Source organism: Nilaparvata lugens, chromosome 1 (genome assembly GCF_014356525.2).
Source record: "Nilaparvata lugens isolate BPH chromosome 1, ASM1435652v1, whole genome shotgun sequence".
Classification (NCBI taxonomy): domain Eukaryota; kingdom Metazoa; phylum Arthropoda; class Insecta; order Hemiptera; family Delphacidae; genus Nilaparvata; species Nilaparvata lugens.
The window spans coordinates 67,290,819-67,305,873 of NC_052504.1; positions in this window are offsets into that span (position 1 = coordinate 67,290,819).

Here is a 15,055-nt window from a genome sequence, read left to right on the forward strand (position 1 = left end):
GCTTGTAGGATAAAGTCTGGGTTTGCCTAGAATTGTTTTAATAATATATTTTTGAATTATGAAAAGTTTTTCAAAATGTGTGTTCAAGGCTCCACCCCAAGCTCTTATTCCATATTGTAAGACAGCTTGTGCATAAGAGAAGTAGATTAATCGGGCTATTTTCAAGTTATTTAGTTCTCTAATTTGATGAAATTTATATATTAGAAATTTATTTTTAAACACATGCTGTTTATATGAATATTCCATCTCAGATATGGATCCAACAGTATTCCCAGGTATTTTACTCGGTCCTTTTTTCGAATTTCAGGACAAAAGCAGTGATTTGTTGATTGTTGACAATTGCAGTTTACTTGGTGTATTCTAATACTTTCTATTTCATGAGGTTGTGTTTGGGCATTGGGTGAGAAAGTCATGAATACGCTTTTAGAAGCATTTAAAGTAAGCAGATGTTCATCGAGCCAAGATTGTGCTACTCTTAGACCATTTTCTGCGCTAAGGCGCACGTCCTCCCAGGAATTGCCAGTGAAAGTGAGAGCGGTATCATCAGCAAAGGATACGATTGAGCAGTTCCCAATGTCAACTTTAAGAAAATCATTAATATAAATTTGGAAAAGTATTGGTGATAAAACAGTGCCTTGAGGCAGACCATATTCAGTAAGTTTTTTATTACTTGATAAAGTATTCAGCGTAAGTAGTTGATACCGTTCAGTTAGATAACTATTGAATAGTTTGAGAGGTGAGCCTCTGATTCCAAGGTGTTCCATCTTCTCTAATAATCTTGACTGGGATACAGTGTCAAAAGCCTTTGCCAAGTCTAAGAAAGTTGTTAAAGTTTTCTTTTTACTGTTGAAGTTTTCAATTATTCTTTCCAAAAAGTCGGATATTGCATCTTCTGTTGATATGCCACTCTTAAATCCATACTGATTTCTGTTGATAATTCTATGTTTATTCAAATAACTTACTAGTCTCTTCTTTATAATTTTCTCCATTATTTTAGCTAAATTATTTATTAAACTTATTGGGCGATAATTTGAGGGGTTTGATTTATCACCTGATTTATAAAGAGGAACAACTTTAGCAACTTTAAATAGTTTAGGAAAATAACCTACCAAAAAACATTTATTTATTATCATTTTAAGAGGCTCTACAATATAGGAAGCTATTTTTTTCAGACAGGCAGAACTCAAATTGTCTACTCCTGGAGAAGAGTTACTTCTGAGAGAATTGAGAGTGTCTATTATTTCATCATTGTTTGTATCAGCCAAATAAAATGAATTGAATGAGGGGATTGACGAATCGGCATGAGTACGTTGTCTAGGGCTGTTATTTATTATTTTATTAGCATATAATTGACCCACATGCGTGAAATGGTGGTTTAGAACTTCGGGATCTATATTGGGTATTTTTTTATCTCGTTTTATATTCAATAGATCATTGATACACTCCCATGTCTTTTTCGAATTGCCTCTGCTTTGGAGTAGTATATTATTATAGTAGTCATACTTCGATTTTTTTATCATGTTGTTTAATGTGTTTCTGTAGTTTTTATATAGTGATTTGGAACTTGTCCGCTTGTGGGAGTGACTATAAGATCAACTGATGATCAGTGGCTATCAATGTGTACCGAGAAAATGATCTGCGTCATTGGCTCTGAATGGGAAAAAAGTAATATTTTTCTCAAGCCTCGGGGATTCCCGAAGTAATTGGTCAAAAATATCATGAATAATAGCTCAATGTATTTGAGCAATAATGGCTACGTAGGTAGTTTACTTTCAAATTCAATTATTGAATAACTGGGATTTCTATTTCTCAATAATGCTGAAAATAATTTTATTTTAGGATATTATCAGAAAACTTCCTCAAAATCCATCACTCTATGGAAAGTTTTACTTCAAACTTTGTAAAATTGAAACTCCTCAGCAGACTTCTCAATTATACTACACTTAAACTACAGAATATAAATTGAAAGCCGTAAACTGATTTTTATCGATAAAGTCGTGGGTTGAATGAGATCATTGATCGCTCTGTAGATGATGTTTGATATCATAATTAATCATTTTTATTATTGGAGGGGAAACAAAGAACTTCTATGTATGATTATGTGGTAGCTATTCTATTGAAACGAATAGAAACAAATTAAGATTATTCTTTTTCATTCACTTTTTATATTTTACAGTATTCGACCATGATTAGCTATTCTCAGTAAATAAAATCTACATCAAGGGTGATAGAGCTTGTTTTATCGTGTAATGTGAGCCATAAAAAAATAAGTGTGTTTCCAATTACATTTAGGAGATCCTTTAAAACTCATAAATATTCATAGAATGGCTGTTATCGTCCAGTTTCATCACTGGAATCTAAAGTTGTCCTCCCATCAATGCGAAAGGAAATTTTATGACTCTTAAGAAGAGGCCAGCACAAGCCCTGTATAGTACCTTCAGACAAGATTACATTGGAAACCAACAAGCAATTGAGGAATTATTCTATGACAGAAAAAATAGGTCAAGATTCTAGACCTTATTCCATGGTCAAGGCCTTACATAGTCTTTAAAAAATTTAAAACAAGTTGGAGCAGTCATTAGAAACGATCATCATCATGAACTTGATTTCGAACGTGATGGGATTGTTGATGTCGAATTTAAAAGCTTGCATAATTATTGATTTATTGCCTGCTCACCCCCTAGTAGCTTCCTGGAATGTGATCTTTGAAACTCTACATAAAGAATTGAAAACAATTTTTAAAATACCGGAAGAAAAAATTACTCTATATGGAACCGGAAGAAAATGTAGGCAATTTTGGTGGTCGAAGCTCCTGACCAGAGGTAATTATGAGCTTGGAACAATAATGCTTGATGCAAATAAGGATAGACTGAGATCATACTTCACTATCAAGTATTAAGTGAGCATTATTTAAACGAGATTGAGAGCAAATTATAAAAGCAATAATGGAGCACTGAACAAGAACGAATATCATAGGTATTTGCATCATGTATAAAAATATTATTGAAAATTTCAAATAAGTAACGATAAATGTCTTCGTCCTTTGGATAGTTATCATAGCTGATAGATCCTACTCTTCCAGCTACTCTCATATTTTGTTTACTCATTTTGTCTTGTATTTTCTATTATATTACTTGTGTTACTTCCATTCCCTGTTTACACTCCGCGAAGTATACTTTTTGTCAAAAGACTCCTCTCCTCCCTTCAATAAAATGTTGATGAGCATTGTCTTCAAATATATAAATAATATTAGACATTTTTTCCAGACTTACATGGTACATAGGTAGAAACTGTGATGCAGGAAGAGGAATTTTTCTGTAGGGTATTGCAATTGTATAATAAAATAACTGCAACAAACAAATTTATTCTTTCATTTTAGTTATTGAGTTTCCTCAAAGTGGTATCTCCATGAAGCTGCTTTTACTTGCATTCTAAAATACATAACATTTGATTGAAACTGTGATTATGGAATCATTTATATCATCTCGCATCTCATAAGCTCCATAAAGTATTGAATTAAAATTTGAGAGATATTGAATTCATTGAGTAATTTTATGCTATTTCAAAGGCTACTGCAACACATAGAGACTTGATCCAAAAAGCCAGCTAGCCTTATTTCAGAAACCTTGCAGATTGGGGACTAGAGCTCAGGATGTTTTTGCAGCGAACCTCTTCTACCCCGTGTTACAGGAGTTCATAACCTAGAAAACGTCAATTCGTGATGGATTCTACTTCCTTGAGACGTTGATGCGCTAATCGATAATCTGTTGCAATCCCGGCAGATTGCATTGGGTGTGAGGCTGCTGTGTTCTATTCGAAGTTAATTGTTGGGAGCTGGAAGATTTTCAAACGAGGTCACTTGAGCTTCAGCATAGGCCTGCGTATTCCAGGTAATGGTATCTGAAGAGAGGCGCCGAGTGGCTCTTGCAAGTAATTATTATCTTGTGAAGACCTTGATTCTGTGTCACGGCCGCGAGCGTATCTTTCCACTTTAGTGATAAGTCGCGAGGCTTAAATAGCCGGACAGCAGGCCTCGACACATGCTTTTTATCACTTGCTGAACAACAAACGGTCAGTTCCTAAACTGCACTTTCCCGAAGATTTAAGTCGATCTGCATGCAACCAATACAGTCTAATTGTAGCTTATCGGTACAATAATTACAATCAGTGGATCAGCTGAAAAGAGTGGTTGGATAGTAAGTAGAGATCAAACAGAGTGAGAAGAGCTGTAAAGTACTGGTGGAGAGACTAAGAGTAAAATACTGAGAAGCATGTTCTCCTCTTCAACATTCGATTAATAACAGCAATCTGCTCAAGTGAGGACATCTATGAAACGATGCCGTTTATTTATTTATTTATTTATTACAATATTACATACATAAAGTAAGTAGCATTACACATATGCAAGCTCTTTCGAGCATGACCGCATATGGGAGTATCGAATACATACATATAAATTATGAATTTCACATGATACCGATTAAAAAAAAATATATATATATATATTTATATATATAACAAGAATGAACTTTGTAGGTTTGATCATCAGAAATTTTTCCTCTCTTAAATTCTAACTGACAATGATACTAGTTGAGCATTAAGAACATATGAAGGAAATACTTGAAAAATTGTTTAAGTTTACAGCGACGATACAATAGCCATAAAAGTGAAGTCTATCACATTATGAAAAACTCAAAACAAAGAAAAAAACAAAAAAGATACTACACAATAATGTTGTACATGCACTCAACATCTTGTTCGGGCATAGCAATTAGAAAAAAAATTAATCTACGTTTAAACAGAAGTACGTTTATAGTTTGGATTGTCTGTCGGAGCTTCAATAGTTGAACTGTCAATTACCCGGATTAACATTGTATTCTTCGATCGCTTATTTCGCAATTACTCTACAAATTGACGGATTTGAATGAATGAGTCCAACTTAATAACTTATCAATCTCGAAGACATTGGAAGGGAAATATAGCTGACGTATCATTCGAGAACCAATAATTGTACCAAATCTTCATAAGCTCTCACAATCTTACTCTACAATAAATCATAATCAACAGTTCAAAAAACAAAATCTTTAAAATTAATTATCGTTACTAAAAATAATATATAAGAAAGTGTCTGATACTAACTTGTAAAGCGATTATTTCTTCTGACAATTTTCAGATTAAGTTTATTTTTCTGATTTGAAATGATTTTTTAATCATTGCAAAACTCATCTCAGAATTCATTAAACATTTATAATGGATTGAATGGAAAAGTTAAACACGGAAGTTTCATTGAGGAAAATGATCAGATTAGCTCAAGTGAATCACTGTGCATATTATCGCCCATTAACTTTATTATGCTCCCTATCAATGAAAACTAAAAGGAAACAACAATCAATTCGATCCATCATCTTCCCACGATACTTTCTAGTGAGAAATTTTTTTCAGAATTCACAAAATTTTATTTTTGAGACTTGAACCGATAAACTATATAATTATTTTATATTCCGAATTACTATCAAACTTGAGAAACTTTAGAGCTTCACACGCACCTTGATTTAGAAACTATTGGATAAAACACGATTAATTTCATCATAATTAAAAGTGTTTAAAATGTATCATTGTATCTTGAACAATTTTTGAAATTTGTGAGACTGTAAAAAGGGATGGAATTAGTCTTGATTGTTACTGGGAGAAATGAAAATGAGAGAGCCTCTCAATTGAAGTTCAATTCTGTTATTAATATTAACATTTCGAGTGAAATTTTCCATTAGTTACAAAGAGGCATTCAGAAATTATAGATACCCCAGTGCATTTTTGAAAAATAATTTGAGATGATTTTCATATTTATGAGGGATGTTATGAAAAGTGACATTGCTAATGCAACTACAATGATGGTCTTGGAAAATATAGTATGATTAGTATTCAGAATGGTTCAAATAACAAGAACTATGGCCAATAGTTGTCTTGGGTCAATGGAGACCAGTTATTGATAGCAGTTATCAATAGTCACCTTCACTAATGTGAGAGGTCAATCAAAAGCACTTGTTATCTGATCTTTAGGCTATTTTTACAATACAGGTGTTGTGACATCTATAGCTATTTATAGACCAAACATTATGGGTAGAAGGTCTATTATGCGTTTTAAAAGTTTCTAGTAGTTTAAAAATAGTCAGGGCCTAGCTGAATGAATAAATTATTAACATAGCATTTCAATGGAGGAACTTTCCATTCCACGACTAGGATTTATTTAAATGGTCACGAGGAAAATGCATTCAATTTCTTCTGATATTATTGTATGGAAATTGAGCTACGAGCTTGCATATTATGATCTATGGGATCACAGATCCCAGTAGGACTTTAAACTTGCGGTGTATGTTAATCTAAATAGAATTGAATCCTACTATCAATAGAACTTCTATTTTCAGCCTACTCTTCTCTAGTGCCTAAAGTCATAGCCTGGTTCAAGGTTCATCGTTTAAGACTATTCATTTTCATTGTATTCTTTAATGTTTTGACTTTAATTCGTATTTTTTCACCAATATAGTAGTCTATCAATTCCCAGATGTTTAACATAGTGTAACAACTTTCAAAACAGATTAAAACCTCTGCAAGATGTTTTCATTCCAGGAGATTTCCATGAGAGGAATGTTTCACATATGAAACATTTTATGATAAAATAAAATCGTATGAATCCGAAGAGTTCATTCATATCCATTATGATTAATCCTACTTCAAATGTATGCCCAATCAACTCAATTAATAAATATTGTTAAGATATATACATTAAGTTATATACATTAACTTAAGATAATTTATTTCATACGAGACATGTATCGTATCATAGTCGTGTATCATAACCGCCAGAAATAGGCAACCCCATTCCTGTATGGAATGCCATTACAACTATCTTGGTTATTTATAAGCAGACAACGATAGTGGACAGCGAAATGGTTAAAATTAGTGCATAACTCAGATACATGGGACGAGTTTGACTGGATTGTAATCAGTTTTTTGAGGAAGTTGACGTCTTTGACGATATAATAGTCTATTCCTGATAGGAATTCATAAATGGCTGGTTATTGCACTCTGATATTTTCTCCAAAATCTTTGTTTCAGATCGCTGAATAATTTATAATGACTTGAAAAGAGAAGAAGTATAAAATACAGGCGATTGGAAGTCAATAGGACTCTATGATTATATATGGTTTGTATCGTTGGAGTCTGTATTTTATTGTTAGTTGATAATTTTTAAATCATTCCATACAGTTTCAATCTTTAAAAAACGCGTATAATGGATATTCCTTTGAAGTTAAAAAAGGTGAAAATGAGTGATAAACATTACAGCAGCTATAGCAGCCCAAAAATTAATCGAGTTAGTTTGATGAATAACAATTTACGAATTGATGAAGGCTCGATTAAGGAGTTTTTTTCAGTCTTCAACATATAATTTTAATACTTGATAGGATATAATGTAAAGTGTATGGAACATTATTCTCAATCAGGAAACTGATGTCTTATTATAAATGATTGTTCAATATGGTTCAATCACAATGATCTTAGCAAGAATATTGTTTCTGTGAGATTTTTAAGGCTATTCTGTTTTAAGGCTTTTAGACTATTTTTTTGAATTCCACAATTACAAGATTGTGGATTGCAGTTGAGCAGTTCAAATAGCAAGTCCTTCAACTATCAAGTAGATAGGTACAATTTCTCAAACATACGTTTTGGAATTTGAATAAGAGTATAACGACGCTTTCAAATATTTTTCAGTCTTGATGGAGGAGAAAATTGACGCAAAGGAAGACCTTCATGATTCGCAATGTGCAGGAAATTTATAAGTAGATAAATGTGAAACTACGTGAACTGAGAGGTCATTACACGGTCAAAGACTTTAACTTCCGTATTTCCAGTTATGTAATTGGGCTATGCCGCAGATTTATATTCAATAAAATTCCTATATAATAATGTTTCAAGGAAATCCGATCTGAGCAGATGCAAATTCGATTTTGCATATATTTTATATAGGAGCCAGACTGATAAACTTGAATGTTTTCTTACTTTTATACCATTATTATAAATTCTTCGTTGAAAAGTCAACTATATTTTTTGTGTCCAATTGATAGAAACATCAGTAGATCTCCCATTATAATGGATTAGGATTTCACATTTTTTAATGCTTTAAAAATCTCCCAAAATTCAGAGTATTCATAAAATATTAAGGAATGAATGGATATAATGATATTTATGTTCTATCCTTGTTTTCTGCATAGTAGAAAGTGAGTTACAAAGAGATAAATAAATCTTTCTTTCCAATTATGATTTTCATATTCATTTGGAGAGTTAATATATTTTGAGACAGTTTAGTGTTTTATTATATAAACTATTCAAATCACTTTTATTGTCAGAAACACTTTCACACGTTAAAACAATCGTCAAACAAACATTTACACCAATCAACATGTCTAAAGTCATAAAACACTTTTAATTATAGGTAAGTATTGAAGGCGTGCTACTTAACAAATATTGTATTAAGGCTATACTAAGAATTCCTCAACTGAATAGAGGCATTTCTGTAGAAGAATAGCTTTGATAGATCTTTTAAATTCTTTGATTTCTAGATGCCTAGTTTCTAGAGGAAGTTTATTGAACAGTTTTATAGAAGTGAACTGCCAGTTTCTCTGAGTGCCAGTATAACGGTGTGAATCTACTCTCACGTCCTCCCTGTGTCCAGTAGAATAATTATGTACATCACTATTTATTACATATTTGCCCACATTCTTCCTCATGTAAATCAAACACACATAGACATATATAGTGATGGAAGAGTCAACACACCTGTTCCTTGAAAGAGAGGTTTACAACTTGCAAGTGTGGTGCATAGCGAGTAATTCTAAGAGCCTTTTTTTGTAATTTAAAGTGTGTAACAGCCGTAGAGCAATTTCCCCATAGCTGGACACCTTAAGCCAAGTGACTATATATGTGCGCATAATAGACACTAATTAATACATCATGTTCGACAATATTGCTTAATCTACGCAAAAGAAATATCCCTTTACTGAACTTACCAAATGTATAATCTATGTGACATTTCCAGTTCAAGTTTGTGTCCAGCATAAGACCTAAGAATTTCAGAGAACCCAAGCAAGTAAACCTCGTATTGAAACTAAATTGGAGGTCTCTGGTTTTTAACGAGTTGAGACTCAGATTATTGGAAGCACACCAGTCTTCAATAGTCAATGCGCTTCTCTCAAGCACTGCATTAATATGCTGTTCATCAGTACCACTGACTTTCAAGCCCAGGTCATCAGCAAAAAGGAAAGAACAACTATTTCTGCAGAAACTACTTATTGTATTTGGCAAATCATTGATGTAGATTATGAACAACAGCGGCCCAAGTATGGAACCTTGCGGTACACCATACCTGACCACTTTGCCACTTGAGAACTCACCATTCCTAAACCCAAATTGCATTCTATCAACAAGGTAGGAACGAATAAGATCTACTGCCGCTTTTTCAATGCCATAAAAAGAGAGTTTATTACATAGAATTTCATGTTCAACTGAATCAAAAGCTTTAGTTAAATCAAAAGCTCTTAGATTAACTTTACTTTGTTGCTCCAAGTTCTTGATAACTCCCTCTACAAGGTTCAAAACATTATCACTTGTACTTAATTTTTTCCTAAAGCTATACTGGTCTTTTGACAATATCTTATTGTTTTAGAAATAAGCGACTATTTGCTCATGAAGGAGAATTTCAAAAACTTTAGACAATATCCCCACTATGCAAATGGGCCTATAATTTTTTTGTCCTGTCACCTTTCTTATGAACTGGTATCATTTTTACTTTCTTAAGCTCATCTGGGAATATTCCTAACTCTATGCACATATTGAAAATGTGTGTTAAAACTTTTGCTATATTTGGAGCAGCATTCTTTGAAATAACAGAGTTCAGTCCATTTATATCCAAACATTTGCTGTTAATCAATTTTTTCATGGTCTCAAGTACCTGCTTGACCTTGAAGTGCCTAAAACTGAACTTATAGATTCGGGTTTAGACATCTGTTGAACGTAATAGTTGAATTCAAATCTACTCTTAGGAGTTTCTTTACTTTGTTTGTCTAGTAACTCAACAGTTGGTAATGTGCCCAAGAGCTAATTGTACATTATTTCAAAAATGTTTTCTGTTTCTTGGGCCAAAATTTTTCAACCTTTTGCCACTTGAGATACGTAAAGATAAGTTCTTGAAAAAATTCAAAAAAAGAGTACAAGCCTGGCTTTGGGAGTTTTTACCAGATGGTTTAATGTGGTGATATAAATCATAATCAGTAGGCCTACCCATACGGGCGAATGTGAGTGGAATTGGAATTGCTCTGTTTTTTGTTTTGGTGAAGTTATTTCTTTTTATCTATTAATATTTTTATTTTGTTTTTGTTATTTTTTATTCCTGCCATTGTAGAAATATGGAGTTGTTTTTGTATGTATGTATGTGTGTGTGTGTGTGTGTGTGTTGTGTGTGTGTGTGTGTGTGTGTGTGTGTGGTGTGTGTGTGTGTGTATGCGTGCATGATTGATACTTCTGAAATGTAGGTAACAACTCCTGCTTGCCCTCAAGTGATAAATTAATCACTTTGCAAGTCAGTATTTTATTTCATCAATATTTTTCTTCTTTCTCTCTTAGTTTAATACAGTGGCAAATGATAATAGTATTGTGCCAGAAATGATTCATTCAGTTTTTGAATATTTTCAAATTGTAATGATAATTTATTAATAATTGTAATGCTAGAGTTTTACTTATTATTAGAAGTTTTTGTTTGTATAATTATATGATAATCAACAAACGTGCTATGAAGTAACTATTTTTTGTAATTTACTGTTTATAGAGACTTTCATTATAGTATTGCTATATCAAGAATATTGTAATTATTGTCTATTGGTACGTTCTATTGTCTTTTAATTGGTAAAAATGTAACTATTGTATTTTACAATTGTCTTGATGATGAAATAAACAACTATTCTATTCTATTCTATATTATCTATAAAAAAAGTTGTTAATATTGTTAACTGGTAGCTCACAAGATTTTTTGGATGGAGAACTATTCCTGCAAAGGTGCCTATTCACAACTTCCCAAGCACCCTTACTCTTATTCTTACTGTCCTGAATAACTTTACTATTAAACTCACGATTAGCTTTTTTAATTGTCACAAAAGTGAAATTATGACAAGAAAATAATTAATAATATTATTGAAAGACACAGCGGCCCATTGGCTGCCGTCCCTATCCTCTCACCCTCCCAGGGCACAGCAGCCCATTGGCTGCCGTCCCTAACCTTCCATCCTCCCAGGGCACAGCGGCCCGTTGGCTGCCGTCCCTAATCCTTCCATCCTCCCAGGGCACAGCGGCCCGTTGGCTGCCGTCCCTATCCTTCCATCTCCCCAGGGCACAGCGGCCCGTTGGCTGCCGTCCCTAACCTTCCATTCTCCCAGGGCACAGCAGCCCGTTGGCTGCCGTCCCTATCCTCCCATCCTCCCAGGGCACAGCGGCCCGTTGGCTGCCGTCCCTCCTGTCTAACCTTCCTCTTCCTACTATACTGGAGCGGAACCGAGGCTGTAAGGCCAATACAAAATTACCTCGAAGTGGTGTCATCAGAGAAGAGAGCGACCTTCACGCCGTCAGAAGCACCAGGAGGTGCTGTCCACGCCAGCTGAGGCATAAAGAAGAAAGAAGAGGAACTTCGACTTGCCTCCTTTCCCTGCCCACATTACGACTGAGCTAAGTCATCCAGGATCAACACCTGGGTATCAATCACCCACCTCTGAAGGAACTCAGGGTGTACGTGATAGATTTTTTTTGTTTTTTTTTGTTTTTTTTTTTTTTAGTATAGGGACGCCCAAGTTTCGCCGCCGCCAGAGGCGGTAAGAATCGTCTCGATGCGCGGAAGATGGTGCGCCATCGGTACCCTCCTTATCTCCGCGGTCAGCTAGCTTTGCTGATAGCCGAGCGTCTTTCAATAATATTTTTAATTATTTTCTCGTCACAATTTTACTTTGTGACATAATTGCCGATCTATAATTGACCGAGCAAAGTGATTCACCGAGCGAAGTGAGGTCTAAGATTAAAGTCGACGGTTTGGCATTTCTCTTAATGTTTAAATGTTTAAAAGTTTATATGTTGCACATAAATAGATTTTCATGAAATTTGAAAGGTATGTTCCTTTTTTAATTGCGCGTCGATGTATATACAAGGGTTTTGGAAATTTTGCATTTCAAGGATGATATAAAAGGAAAAAGGAGCCTCCTTCATTCGCCAATATTAGAGTGAAAATCTGGTGTGGCGCACTCACACAACTTTTCTTGCCGTTATGAAAATTGATCACCTGACGCTAGTGTTCACGTGCATCACAAGTCTACATATAAACCAAGATCTAAGCCAGCTGGTGACAGGATAATAACGCTGGAGACATACGAGGTCTGATATCTCCTCATAGTGAATGATTTAATAGAATCAACAGTTGCCAACAGTTTGCAATTGGATAATCACATTTTCTCGAATTTCGAGCTTAATTACAATTTTAGGTGAAAATGTTACTCAACATCAATTGTATAGATTTTTATTCTCAATCTTCTCCACTCGAATATTTTTGTTCAAATTGTATCTGAAGCCTGATAATTAGGAATCTGAAATCCAACTTTGCATAGATGGGGTGGAGCTCCTGAAATTTTTACAGATATGGGACTTGTGGCAATTGATAGAGATTATCAATGACCATCCCAGGTATGAATTTAATTAAAATTGTTGGAGCCGTTTTCGAGAAAATCGCGAAAAACCCTGTTTTTGACAATATTTTCGCCATTTTAGCCGCCATCTTGAATTGCATTTGATCGAAATTGTTCGTGTCGGATCCTTATATTGTAAGGACCTCAAGTTCGAAATGTCAAGTCATTCCGTTAATTGAGAGATGAGATATCGTGTACACAGACGCACATACACACACACACACACACACACACACACACACACACACACACACACACACACACACACACACACACACACACACACACACACACACACACACACAACACACACACACACACACAACACACACACACACACACACACACACACACACACACACACACACACACACACACACACACACACAATTAACGGAATGACTTGAAATTTGGAACTTAAGGTCCTTGCAATATAAGGATCCGACACGAACATTTTCGATCAAATGCAATTCAAGATGGTGGCTAAAATGGTGAAAATGTTGTCAAAAACAGGGTTTTTCGCGATTTTCTCGAAAACGGCTCGAACGATTTTGATCAAATTCATACCTAGAAAAGTCATTGATAAGCTCTATCAACTGTCACAAGTCTCATATCTGTAAATATTAAAGGAGCACTGCTCCATGTATGCAAAGTTGGATTTCAGATTCCTAATTATCAGGCTTCAGATACATTTCAAACAAAAATTTTCAAGTGGAAAAGATTGAACGTAAAAATCTCTACAATTAATGTTCAGTAACATTTTCACCTAAAATTGAAAATAAGCTCGAAATTCGAGAAAATAAGATTATTCAATTGCAAACTGTTGGCAACTGTTGATTCTATTTGTTCATTCACTATGAAGAGATAGCAGACTTCATGTGTCTGCAGCGCTATTGTCCTGTCACCAGCTGGCTCAGATCTTAGAAAAGTATAATTGAGATGCGCGGGAACACTAGCTTCAGTTGATCAATTTTCATAACGGCAAGGAAATTTGTGTGAGTGCACACAACACACACCACACCAGATTTTTACTCTCACCTTTATTTAAACATATTTTCCTAAGCTTCAATGGATAGGCCATTATAGGCCAATATTTATATTGTGAACATTGAGAATTATTTATTAGAATCCCAATGACAGTACAAAGGATTATACTGTATACAATGGAACTCAAAATCGTTTTGATAAGTGCAAGGAGAATTTATAGACTAAGTTACTTGATGGTAGAGACGCACCCCTATTCATTAAGCACTTGGGTCAAGAAACATAAGTTTCATAGAACGTAATTACTTCTGTTCTTGGAAGAAACACACCCAAATTAAAAAAGTTATTTAGAAAACAATTGAGTGGTATTTGCACTGAGTGGTCTAGGTGAGAATAAAAAAGAAGTAGCGCTTCATCGGAGAGAGGTCATTTCAATTAACAGCTCTTGTAGTTGAAAGTTATTTACATGAAAATGTATTTAACACCAGTCCTGAAAATGTTCAGCAACAATGCTTCCTAGATCTTTGTATAATCTTGTTTCGAAGAACTGACTGGCACAACTTCAAATGTCTTATTTAATTTGTCCTGCCAGATACTGCAGCAGAAAACTAAATTTTCAATGCATTTTAAAAATTATTCTCCCAACTTCACGAGAATATTATAAGGTACCGAACTATAAAGTTAGTAGAAAGTGTGTGATCGCTTATTCAAGTTTTCCATAAAAGACTTTTAAGTAGATTTTGAAGTAGCAAATTCTGATGAAAATTTTAGGCAAATTATTTGTAACTCCTTGATTGTATAGAAGAAACGTAGAAAGGTTTCACTACATATTTATTTTTCAGATCATTTTCATCATATTATTTTAATATTTTATCATATTCATTATTATTTATATAATATTTTTCATGAATTACGTATTTATTTTTTAGAGAATATGGATATGTTGTATATTTTTTTCTGAATTCAAAATTTATACTCCACCAAAGATTACCTTCGGATATCTAGAGTCGTTCAAAACTCATTAAAACGAATTCTCTCATTAAACTACTTGCAAATGGATTTCTTAGCCAAATTCGTTGAAAACTACTCGCTTAATCATCTTATAGGAAAACAGATCGTGCAGAAAGTAAAATATTGATGATAGAAAAAAGTATATATATTGAGAGCAAATATTTCTCTTTACATTTTCTGACACAAAGAATGCCCATTTTGTGCTCTTTGGATTTCTCTTTCAAATTATAGTGTTAAAAACTATAATTTCTTCAATAATAATTTTTTTTTACCACAGAACTATTATATTC